Below are 12357 nucleotides of genomic sequence, written 5' to 3' on the forward strand. Positions count from 1 at the left end.
AGTTGGTTAAGCGTCTGCCTTTGGCTCAAGTCATGATCCCAGAGTCCTGCTCAGCGGGGAGCCTGCTTCTCCCTCTCCCTGCTGCTCCTCCTGCTTGTGCTCTCTCTCTCTCTGTCAAATAAATAAATAAAATCTTAAAAAAAAAGAAAACATAGTGTTACTGGGATTTTAATTTTATATCAATGGGGTCATAGTGCATGTTTTCTTCTATGTTTGGCTTCATTCAGTCAACATTCTGTAAGTTTTGTCTGTGTTGTTGCATGTGGCTATGACTTGTTTATCTTCACTGATCAATATTATTATTCCATTTTATGATTATATCACCATTTGTTCATCCAATCTATCATTGATGGATATTCATGTCATTTCTGGTCCGCAGCTGTTTCTGGTTCTAATGCTTCCACAAGCATTCCTGGGCATGTCTTCTGGTGCATTTGCAGGCATTTCTGTTAGATACAAGCCCGAGAATGGATTTGCTGGGCCATAGGTTATATGGTGCTTCAACTTCACAAAACTTTTCATGAAGTGCTTGTGCCAATGTGTACTCTACCCAGCCATATACGAGTGTTTCGCATACTTGGTAATACTTGATATGGTCAGACTTTTTCATTTCAGCAGATGGGGTGTATTTGTAGTAGTATCTCATTTTGTTTTTATCTTGCATTGAATATCCTCTTTTATAAAGTACCCACGTAAGTCCATTGCTCATTTTCCTAATGGATTGTCAGTCTTTTTCTTATTAATTTCTGGAATTAAAAAAAAAATTCTGTGTATTTGACTTTTGTTGGCCTGTCTATTCAGTTTCTTAATGTTATCTTTTGTTGAACAGAATTACTTTAATACAGTTAATTTTATAAAGTTGCGTCATGTAAATGACTTCAGACTGAATGCTTTTTAAATCTGATGTTCTGGAAGCAAATAGCTTCATCTTTATGAAATAATGAGGAATATATATATATATATAGCTGAGGATGAGGATAAACATAAGGTCCATTGGGAACCCATCTGTCTTCAGATATGTTTTCCCAGTTGTTAGCTGGTTGTATCCACATAGATATTCCAGAACACTTAATATTCAATCTGACAAAAGGAGTTTATCTCCATCCCTATTATATCCACCATTCTTTCTCCATCAATTGTATTGCTTTGCACCAGTGGCCCAGAAACTTCAGTCACCCTGTGTCCTTCCTCTTTCTCTTTCCCCTCCATATTCAGTCAATCACAAATCACATTTCTCTAGACTTCTATACTTTACATATTCTTTCTCATCCCTGTAGCAGCCATGAATATGCACCTCCCAGATCTCCAACTGTGTAGGAAGTACGGTTGACTGACAATCCTAGTTGCTTCCCTCCTCAATCCACCACTGCATTCATGCCAAGGCTATGTTTCCTCCTTATGTGCTACTCCACTCTCCTTTCTTTTTTTGGCATTGTAAAGCAGTGGGAAAATAAAGGTCTTTTAATTTGTATTCTTTTTTATCAATAAGTTTTTTAAATTGAGATATAATTGACACATAACATTAGTTTCAACACAAGGATTCAATATTTGCATACAATGTAAAATGATCGCCATAACATGTCTAGTTATCACCCATCACCACACAGAATTATATATTTTTCTTGTTATAAGAACCGTTAAGGGTGCCTGGGTGGCTCAGTCGTTAAGTGTCTGCCTTCGGCTCAGGTCATGATCCCAGGGTCCTGGGATCGAGTCCCGCATCGGGCTCCCTGCTCGGCAGGAAGCCTGCTCTCCCTCTCCCACTCCCCCTGCTTGTGTTCCTGCTCTCACTATTTCTGTCTCTGTCAAATAAATAAATAAAATCTTCAAAAAAAAACCCAAAACCGTTAAGATCCATTCTCTTAACTATATCAACTCTAATCACCATGTTGTACATTGTATCCCCAAGATTTATTTATTTTATGACTGGAAGCTTTTATCTTTTGACCACCTTCACTCGTTTTGCCCACCCAACTACCAATCTGTTCTCTGTATCTATGAGTTCTGTTTTGTTTTGTTTTTAGAGTCCATATATAAGTGAGATCATAAGGTATTTGTCTTTCTCTGTCTGACTTATTTCACTTAGCATAATGCCCTTGAGGTCCATAGGTCCATCTATGGTCTATGTTGTCACAAATGCAAGACTTCATTCTTTTATGCCTGAATAATATTCTATTTTATTCTCTCTTTCTTTATCCACTCATCCATCTATGAACACAGGTTGTCTCTACGTCCTGGTCATTGTAAATAATGTTGCAGTGACCATGGGGGTACAGATATCTTTTCAAGTTCATGTTTTCAATTCCTTCAGATAAATACCCAGATGTAGGATTGCTATATTGTATGGTAGTTCTATCTTTAAGTTCTTGAGGAAACTCCATACTGTTTCCTACAGTGGCTGCACCAATTTGCGTCCCCACCAACAGTGTACAATGATTCAGTTTTCTCCACATCCTCACCAACGTTTGTTAGTCCTGGTCTTTTTTTTTTTTTTTTTTTAATTTTTTTTTATTGTTATGTTAATCCCCATGCATTACATCATTAGTTTTAGATATAGTGTTCCATGATTCATTGTTTGTGCATAACACCCAGTGCTCCATGCAGAACGTGCCCTCCTCAATACCCATCACCAGGCTAACCCATCCTCCCAACCCCCTCCCCTCTAGAACCCTCAGTTTGTTTTTCAGAGTCCATCGTCTCTCATGGTTCTTCTCCCCCTCCGATTTCCCCCCCTTCATTCTTCCCCTCCTGCTACATTCTTCTTCTTCTTTTTTTCTTTCTTAACATATATTGCATTATTTGTTTCAGAGGTACAGATCTGAGATTCAACAGTCTTGCACAATTCACAGCGCTTACCAGAACACATTCCCTCCCCAGTGTCCATCACCCAGTCACCAGTCCTGGTCTTTTTGATCATAGCCATTGTAACACCTGTGTGATGAGAGCTCATTGTGGCTTTGATTTGCACTTCCCTGATGACTAGTGATGTTGGGCACCTTTTCACATACCTGTTGGCCATCTGTGTTTTCTTTGGAAACATACCTATTCGGATCCTCTGCTCATTTTTCAATCAGATTTTTTTTCCCATTGATTTGTAGGGGTTCTTTATATTTTTTTGGATATGAATTAACCCTTTATCAGATGGCATCCCAACACTTGAGGACTTCAAGGAGCTGGTGAGGGTAGAAGATGCAAAGTGAAGGAGGAGGAGGAAGAGGTGGGGAAGGAGAAGGTAAACCAAGAGGATAAGGAGGACCTGAACCAGCTGCCACCCTTCCAGTTCCTGGGGCATCCCCCACTGGAGGAGGCGCACCACACCGCAGCAGTAGATGGAGAGTTCCTGGAGCCTGAGCCCAAGCCCAACTTGGCCTGGAGGAATGCCTGGACATGCAGGGGAATCTGCTATTGAGGAAGAAGACGTTGGTCCCAGGCCTACCCTGCTGGAGCCACCCAGCCAAGGGCCTCGTCCCTGCAAGTGCAGACCTCACTGGAGAACCACATGCAGGTTCAGGAGGAGCCACAGCCAGTGCTAACCTGGGCTGTTATAATGTCATCCAGGCCCTGGACCTCAGTGTCCAAGTCATGGATGTGGGAGAGATGCGTATGGTCACTGCTGACTCCATGGACAGCCAAGGCCTCAGACACTGCCCTCTGCAACCTATCCTGTGCCTAGAGATGACCCTGAGGATTGCATGTTTGGGCCTGACCTGGAGATGCTCATAGGCTGGAGCGTGGGGCAACAGCAAACTGGAAGAAGGAGAGGAGCAACGTCAACTTGGCGCCGGCAGCCAACTCTTACGACCTCACCTTCACGGCCATCACCTCCAGCGCCAAAGCAGATGTGACATTTGAGGAAGCAGAGTAGCTCCTGCAGCTCAGGGTGAAGTGTATGAAGAGCCTGGGGGCTTCGTCGCAGCTGAAGCTGGGCCACTGTTGCGCCTCACCGAGCTCCTGTAGCCTTGTGCTGGAGCACCTCCCTGACAACATCACGGTGCTCTTCCTCAAGGTCAAGGGGCCAGCCGGGCAAGGTGAGTCTAGAGAGGTCATCCCCATCCTGAGGGTGGTCTTAAAGACGGAACGTTCCACACACAGAGTCCTTTGAGCTGGTGAAGTGGCCCACAGCCCAGCAGAGCACGGAGACTGCCCTGTACTGGAAAACGCTGCCCCCCTCCCCAGCCCATTGCCCATCAAATGTCCTGGCAAGGGTGCCTGATCCAGCCCATGGAAGTGGCCTTGGGGCACTGCAGTCGCCCTGGGAAGTGTGGCTCTCTCTGTGGTCATCACTTCCAGGAACTAACTGCCCATGTGGCTGCCACGTTCTCCACACCTTGGGCCCCACCCTGTGCTCCTTAACTCCCCTAGGCTCCCTGTCAGCTGCCTTCACACGCCTAGCCCTCTCCTCTGCATCAGGGTAGCAATGTTTGGGGTTCGTGTGGCCCAGGGAGCAGGAGGGATTGAAGCCCTGTAAGGGAAAAGCGAGGCAGGGCCAGGACCTCTTGTCCAGCCCTGAGACAGGGTGGCCCCTCATTCCTCCATACCCAATTCCCATCCCTACCTCCCTAGGTTGGACTCAGTTGGGGCTGGTTTCAGTTTCTCCTTCCCAACAGGCCTTGAGGCAGCCCTTCCCCCCTCCGCCCCCCACTCCCCATCCCAGTACGAGTGCCAAGCAACTCCTAGCCCTTCTGCTACCTCTGACCAGGCTCCCCAACCCCAGCCCACCCCCACCAAATAGTAAAATTAAGCCTCTGTCTCCCTCACACCCCCACACACAAAATGCAGACACAAAATAGCAAAACGTGGGGCTTCTTTAATAGGCCACTTTGGCTTGGAGTCTCTGTTAGCCTGGCTGAAACTTCCCTCTAACTGTGCTGTAGTCTGAAACTCTTCTTACCCTATCCTCCTCCTTGCCCCCTTTCCCTCACCAGCTCAGATAACAGAACAATCTGCAGGCCCTTCCCACTTTCTCCAGCTTCCTCCCCAGTATGGTTTTTTTTGCAGGTTTCATCCATCTTGGCATCTGCTTTCCAGGATGCCCTAACTGCTCATTATCCTAATTCTGACCATCATGTTTCATCACCAAGAACTGGTTTTCCTCTTTCTAGTTTTGCCTCCACAAATCCTCTGCCAGGGGCAACCAGAATATTCCATCTGTCTACAGATGGCCTCTGAAAGTATAAACTCTTTACCGAGACCTGTGAGGGCTCTATGATCCCATTCCAGCGTATCCATCTTTCCCATTTACCCCTCTGTGCCTTGTATTTTAGGTACATTGATAATGACATCAATGTCCCCTACTCATTTCCTGTAGGCTTTAGCTAGGGTGGCCTCTTCTGCCTGGGATGCCCTTCCCTCCTCTTCGCCTAGTTGAGACTGCTCATCTGGTTGGCACCTCTCTGGGAGAGCTTCCTGCATCACCTCAAGCTAGATTTAGTGCCCAGACCCCACCAATCACCCTGTTCCCTACGTGCTTCTAGGTCCTACATGGTATGGCTTTGTACCTTTTTTCCCACCTGAACTATGATCTCCATTGGGGCAGGAGCGGTGCCTTGTTGCAATTCCATAAGCACATGCTTAGCCCAGAGCAGTCATTCAATAAATATTTGTTTTTCAGTTGAAAGTGTTAGACTCTAGTAATTCATTAATTTACTATCTTTAAAAGCTCTCAGAAGACAAAATAATTGATTAGTTTGTTCAAGGGTTTTGCTATTATGAGAGGACAAGTTGTTTGTACTTTGGAAATTAACAAGACAGAGCAATGACTGCCCAGGGTTTTCTTCCTTTCAGGATTATGGGAACCTCCACCCACAAGGTCAGCAAAAGAAGAAAAATAATATCAAGTGAGGAGCAATCCATTTTCCTTTGATAACAACATGGGGGAAAAATTAAAATGTTAATACTAATGATAAAATGGAGGTCGAAATTTTGTGGTGATCTAGTTTACTCATTCAACCCTAAATATTCATATTTGAAGTAAGACTAGTAAATAAATCCGGTCTTTGGAGTTTTTTTTTTTTTAATGCAATAAGGTAAGCATTTTAATAATTTCTTTTAAGTCTATTTCAAAATATTGTAACCATTTACCCAAGTACGTGGTGGGGATGCACTTGATATTGGCAAATCAGATAATTTAAAAAGATACACACATTCTGCCAACGCATCAATCAATTCAGGTTGAAGACACAGTATCATCAGATTTTGTGGGTCCAAAACTCAGGTGATCATTACATCATTGACTTAACAAACTTAAGGTTTGGATATTGTGCAACTAAGGAAGGCAAATAGTATTTTCTTTATCATATGAGCATGATAAAGCTTTTAGAAAGTTGCATGACATGGGAAAACTGTAAAGTTGGGAAAGTTTGTGTTCCATAGACTCATCATCTTCTGACACTTTCTTCTCCATTGCTCCTTAGGAATCAGGGGTCTTTCTTTCTCTTTTGCATAGCAGTTTGCATAGTCTTCTAGGATTTAAGTTATCAGTTTGAATTGTGTCTATTTGTTGACATCTATCTTTCCAACTCTTCTTTGTGTTCTTTGAGCATGAAAACTGATTCAGATTAAATGTATTTTTGTCAATGTCTACCACAGTGCATGGCACAGATTAGTATTCTCTAAATTCTTACAGAAGAGAGAACGGGGGGAGAAAAGGTGAAGACAGGGTGGGAGAGAGAGATGGAGAGAGAGAGGAAAGAAAGAAATGAATCTAAGTCATTTTCCCATGAAGTCTCCTAAAGCATTTAAATCTCATTAACTATAAAATGGAAAATTTCATCTCTTATGCAGGGGTTGTTAATTAGCACTGAACAGGTGGGAAAATTGTTTGTAGGGGAATGGAGTGGCTTCCCAGACCCTTTCAAGTCACATCAGATGAAATAAAGGTTCAATACACCTTTTCATAGGAGGGTTCTGCTGGGAGCCAAGGAGCCGAAAATAATGATCAAAGCTCTGAGCTCTGTGAAATAATATAAAGGGGACAGGAAGGAAGAAAAAGAAACCAACTAATTAGAACCAGGTAAATATATTAAAAAGCATTCAGACTGTACGTGTATATTCTGTACAAATCAATTTCTGCTGCAATTCTTGTAATTTGTTCACAAATAAGTGGCTTATGTTCCTCCTATGCTCTGCTGTTGATGCTAATTACACAGGCTTGAGGTGCCTGGGAAAAGGAATATATAAATAAAAACAGTTCAGCAGATGATAGGGGAAGACATTTGCATGCAAGGCAACAGACTTTCACCCTCAGACTTAGAAATCTTTTCAAGGATGCAAAAATACTGTAAAGGTTTGTTCTCTCACCACAGACTCCTTATAAGAATATGTTCATAAGGTATACCACACATACCAGAATATCCTTTCCTACATTCTCCTCTCCACAGATAATGAGTTTGGTAATCACAGTTTTTATTCAAGAAGGGAGAGAAGCTTAATTAAACACATTCTAAATTACTCTATTTAGTGGTACAGTGAAGGAGGTTCAGAGTGGGTTGTGGGATTGGAAATACCAGTCCTTTTCTCCAGACTATTTTTCAAAAAACCGAAGACCTTGAGATTCTATCAATTTTTCTAGATTCTCAGTGGTTGCATTGTTTTCATGGCCTGAAAAGCAGAGTTCAAGAGAATGCTCCTGATCTGCATTTTCAACTGAAGCTAGCAGATAGATTTAATTAAAATTCAAGTAAACAAACATTCAGCCAGTGCCTACTAAATACAAAACTTGGTGCTAAGCACTGAGTGCCCTTCAGAGATGAGTAACACTGGTTCCTCCCTCCTAGGAAGAGAGGAGGAGAAGATTTGTAAATCTTCCTTGGGGAGATTCAGATTCGTAAATAATAAACCTGCAATATCAGGAAGAATAAAAGAAGTACGAAAACAGAGCTAAAAGCAATAAGCCCTGAGAAAATAGAACGAGAAATAATGAATGCCTCCTTCATGGCGTCAGGAGGGAAGAAGAGAATGCTTCTGGATGCAGTGGCATTTCATGTAGCAGAAAGGAAATGAGTCAGCATTCAGCAGGAAATATGTCTGGAAAGTTTCGCCACCGAGGTCATGTTATGCCTCCTTCGCTTCATTCAGGTCGGCTCAGATGGAGAGCAGCACCTTGTCCTCATGTCCCTGGTTAATGTAGTTACCCTGCTAGCAGATTTTCCTGGAAGTTCCTGTCTTTGAACTTTCCAAAGACAGCTGTCTTTTTCAATAAAATTGTAATTTATATTAACCAGTTTTGATCAATTGGAGTATCTTTTGAAGGGCAGGAGGGCCAGGAGATAACTACCTAAATAAATTAATTAATTGATTGATTTAAAACAGAAAATTGTGCTGTAAATAAAATGTAGATCGGGAATGATATAATCACAGAAACCAGTTACAGTTTTAGAGAATTGTGACCAAAGATTATACCAAGAGGGGTTTTATTAATACCCTTTTACTATTCTTCCCTAAAACAACATACATATTTTACTGAGTTGGCAAGATATTTTACATAATTTTCAATTAACAGTGGTAGGTAAAGTGCATGTTTTGTAAGACGTTAATATTCTGGATTTGGCAAACTGAGTCACTTAAATGGGTGGATGGTCTAAGAAACAATGTAAATGATTCAAAGTAAAAAATAAAAGAAAAATATCAGAAGTGATTTAAATAAAAAGCAACACATGTTTACTAAAACAATTAGAAATTCTAAAACCCAGAAAATTTAAAAAGCCTCCTATAATCCTACCACTAAAATTACTTTCCCATGTAATTAAATCATACATAACACTCTATTTTACTTAGTCATTTTCTAACTATTGAAACCAAGACTGTTCTTGGGTTTTGCCATTATAAAAACTGCTGCAATTAACATGCTTAATCATACAGAGTTTTCAATATTCAGATTACTTCTTAAGGATAAAATGAGTTGGGTAATGAGTAGGGTAGTCAGATTATTACACTCAAAAAGAGTAATTTTCATTTAATGTTATTTTAAATGACTTTGTGATACAGTTAGAGGGCTTGAGACGGTTGTGGGAGGTAGGAAATAATAGATCAGTGTGTATTCAGTATTCTATACATCTTATTTTCGTCATTGCCCTGAGAACTTGTTGCCATTCAATCTTGTATCTCAGAGCCTAGCACAGTGCCTGGCACGTAGAGTCTAACTACAGTGTGTGTTTATAGAGCTTGAGTGCTAAGTTAAGCATCTAAAATAAACCTATGATAAAATATGATATGGAAAGATTATTTTGATAAATATAATAGATATTTTAAATACATTGTTTAAAGGCACATGTTTATGATGATTAATGCATCCATTCCGTTACTGGCTCTCAAGCACAATTTAAATACAGGAAAATTCAAATAATTAAGCTTACATATGTCTAAACTATCACTTTCAAACTGACATGGTTTAGGTATGATCCATGGTCACATCGTGCCGGAAAATGAAGTACAAATTTTCAGAATGAGTCAAAAAGTACTTGATTCTATTTTTGAACCGTTCACTACATGTGCAGCAATGAGGAGCTGTGGTAAATCAGAAGAAGATAAAGTTTCACTATTTAACAGGAAAGCTAGAACTATGGATAACACCAATAGTTACAGGGTATGGCCCCAGGCTCCTTGCAAAGGGAACTGTAACCTAAGAACTAGGACCAAAAGGTAAAGATCATGTAGAATAATCTACACAATGGCTAATAAGAAAATAGCGATCATAGGTAACACGTATCAAGTGTTTGCTATATGTCAGGTGCTGTTCGAAGCTCTTTACGTATATTAACCCAGGAGTTGCCTCCATAGAATTAAATCAGAGGTCTAAGGGTAGGGACCCAGCATCAATACTTTTTAAAGATCTGCCAGATAATTCCAAACTGTAGCAGAGTCTGGGAACCACTCAATGATCACCCAAGGTAAATATTCTTGTTACGATTCCTGTCTTACTAAGGTGGAAACTGAGTCACAGGGAGGTAAAGGAATGCAAAGGGTTGAAAAGCTGAGAGATGAATCCAGGTGGTCTGGTTCTAGAGCCCTTCATCTTAACCACTGCAGAGGCTCCCCAGTGCTTTACTGCCATTTCTAACGCATAACTTTGATTTTTATGAATTTAAGGAAATTTTCAACACACACCTTAAAAATAAACATTTTAGGAGATTATAATCTATTCACATGCGGTTTGTTTACTACCAGCATCTGTGATATGGTCTCCCTGGGTACTACCTATCTTTACCATGAAAAAGGTTGTGCCCCAATTCCTTAACCTCCTCCCACCCCCAGACGTTGTTGCTACTTATATTTATCTTTAGAGCCCACTGAAGTCCACATCTGGGAATTGGCTGCACTTGTGAAAAAAAGGGGCCCAGGGGTCAAGCAAAGTGGAGCATACACTGAGGTTCTTTCTGTTCCCGAGACCCCATTCAGGTCCCAGGTTTTGACTGTTAGACGCCAACTACTATGGCTTCTTTTGTTCAGCCTCTGCTGCAGGCTTAAAGTTCCTCTTTCATCCTGAACCTAAAGTCATGTTACATTATGGGACTTCCGGGGGTTGGGGGTGTCCTAGGTTTTCTGCTTAGCTTTGCTACTCTCACTCTATGACTTCAGGCAAGAGGCATGTAATTTCTTCCAGACTAGTGTACTGTGTGCCATTCTAAGTGGACTTTGGAGATCTGCTTGGTTAAGTTTTTGGTTCTCTGGCACTTCATTGCTCTAAATTTAAGTTCAAGTATGTACTCCTACAGAACACTCACTTATTTCCAGACCTTCAGAGTCACCATGACTGCTGGTTTCTAAGTCTACTATGAACTTGGCTGTTTTTCTGTGAAGATCTCCTGTCTGCAGGGGCAAGCTTGGTCATAGCTATCCGTGTCCAAGCAATTGCCTTTCAGTTACAACTTGGGGGGTACGACTCAGTACTTAATCCCCCCAGAGCTGTGTGTGTAGGGCCAGATCAGATTTAATAAACTAGGCACTTGGGCCTGAGGAGTCGCACAGATGTGGGACCCTCCTATGGAGAACATGTTTTCTTTCATGGCTGCTTTTTTATGTCCTAGGAGATGTATTCATGGCCACGGCGCATGGTTGCATTAGCTAAAATTTCCCTCTAGCGAAACCGCACGTTTTACCGTGGAATCACGCAAGCCCACGGAAAGCTGGAGTATAAGTCCCGCCACTGAGCTCTAAGTTCCAAGGTCAAGGATTCCACATTCCAGGCTCCACCAAGAGGCAAATGGGACTGAGAGTGGCAGTTAGAATTTACATAAGAACCTGGAGGCTTCCAACCACCATGAATAAACCTCATGGTTTGTTAGCTGTTGAAAAAGAAATCCCACCCTTTGTCATTATGAAACCCAAATAGGGAGAAAGAAACTGATCACTCCTGCTTCAGTAAATCGTTTCTGAAAGACCTTATCAGGCCACTAATAGTAACAGACTTTATCTGCGTTCTAACCTGCCCCTGCTGTTTTTTCCTAAAATGGTAAATTCAGGGGCAGGCTATATTTTGTTCTATTTCCCAACATTTAATTAGCAAAAGAAAAAAAAATATACATGAACAAAGGAAAAGCTCATGCAACAAAAGGGGAGAGAACTGGGGGTCAGATTCCTCAGATTCCTCTGATAAAGGGGTCGGCCCTGAGTTTGGTTGCCTGGAACCCTTGGCAGGGGTGGGGGTTAGACAGGGCAGCTGAGGATGACAAGTGTCCAGGGCAAGTGCTGACGACTTCGAGGAAGCTTGGCAGTAGGGCTTGGGACAAGGAGAGTTCCTGAGCCCCAGGCCCAGCTCAGGCCTGGCACACATCTGGATTTTGTTCTGGGGTTCAGAGCACACACAGCTCTGGGAGAAACCTACAGTCCAACCCCCAAGAAATTTGGAGGGGGAGCTGTGGCCCGGTGTGGCCTCACACAGCCCCAGTCTGAAGGAAGCTGCAGATTTACCACCCACCCCAAGTGCTGCTGGGGCCAAGGCCCCTTCTAAAGATGGCTGGGGCCAACCATGGCAAGAATGATGAGCTGGAGGCTGGGCCAATGCCAGCAGAGGCACAGCGCCACTTTAAAGCCATTTCAGTGAGACCCAGTGTTGTTCTGACAGATCAAGAGAACTTAAAACAAATCGCTTGACATTTAATCAGTTTCACATTTTTGGACCTCTCTGTAATACAGTAGACTTGAAACATTTAAAGCAGATACCTCCTAGGCTTTCAACACACTATTTTCTCCAAAACATAAGAGTACCTCAAGTCTTAAAGTGACTGCCTCAGACTCATTAGAAAATGGAGTAAAAACAAGTAGAAAAATCACAAAATCTTGTTGCTGAGTGTCCCACAGTTTTGCTTACATGTTAAGTGACTATTTCCTGTGTGAAGGAAGCTACTGTTCAAAGTGTGC

The 12357-nt window shown here is 42.1% G+C and overlaps 1 pseudogene; it reads left to right on the forward strand.

Annotated features, from left to right (window-relative positions):
• Nucleotides 1-492: 492 nt before the first annotated feature.
• Nucleotides 493-4297, forward strand: LOC118522857 (peptidyl-prolyl cis-trans isomerase FKBP8 pseudogene; annotated as a pseudogene).
• The last annotated feature ends 8060 nt before the right edge of the window (nt 4298-12357 follow it).

This window comes from Halichoerus grypus, chromosome 1 (assembly GCF_964656455.1).
Source record: "Halichoerus grypus chromosome 1, mHalGry1.hap1.1, whole genome shotgun sequence".
Classification (NCBI taxonomy): domain Eukaryota; kingdom Metazoa; phylum Chordata; class Mammalia; order Carnivora; family Phocidae; genus Halichoerus; species Halichoerus grypus.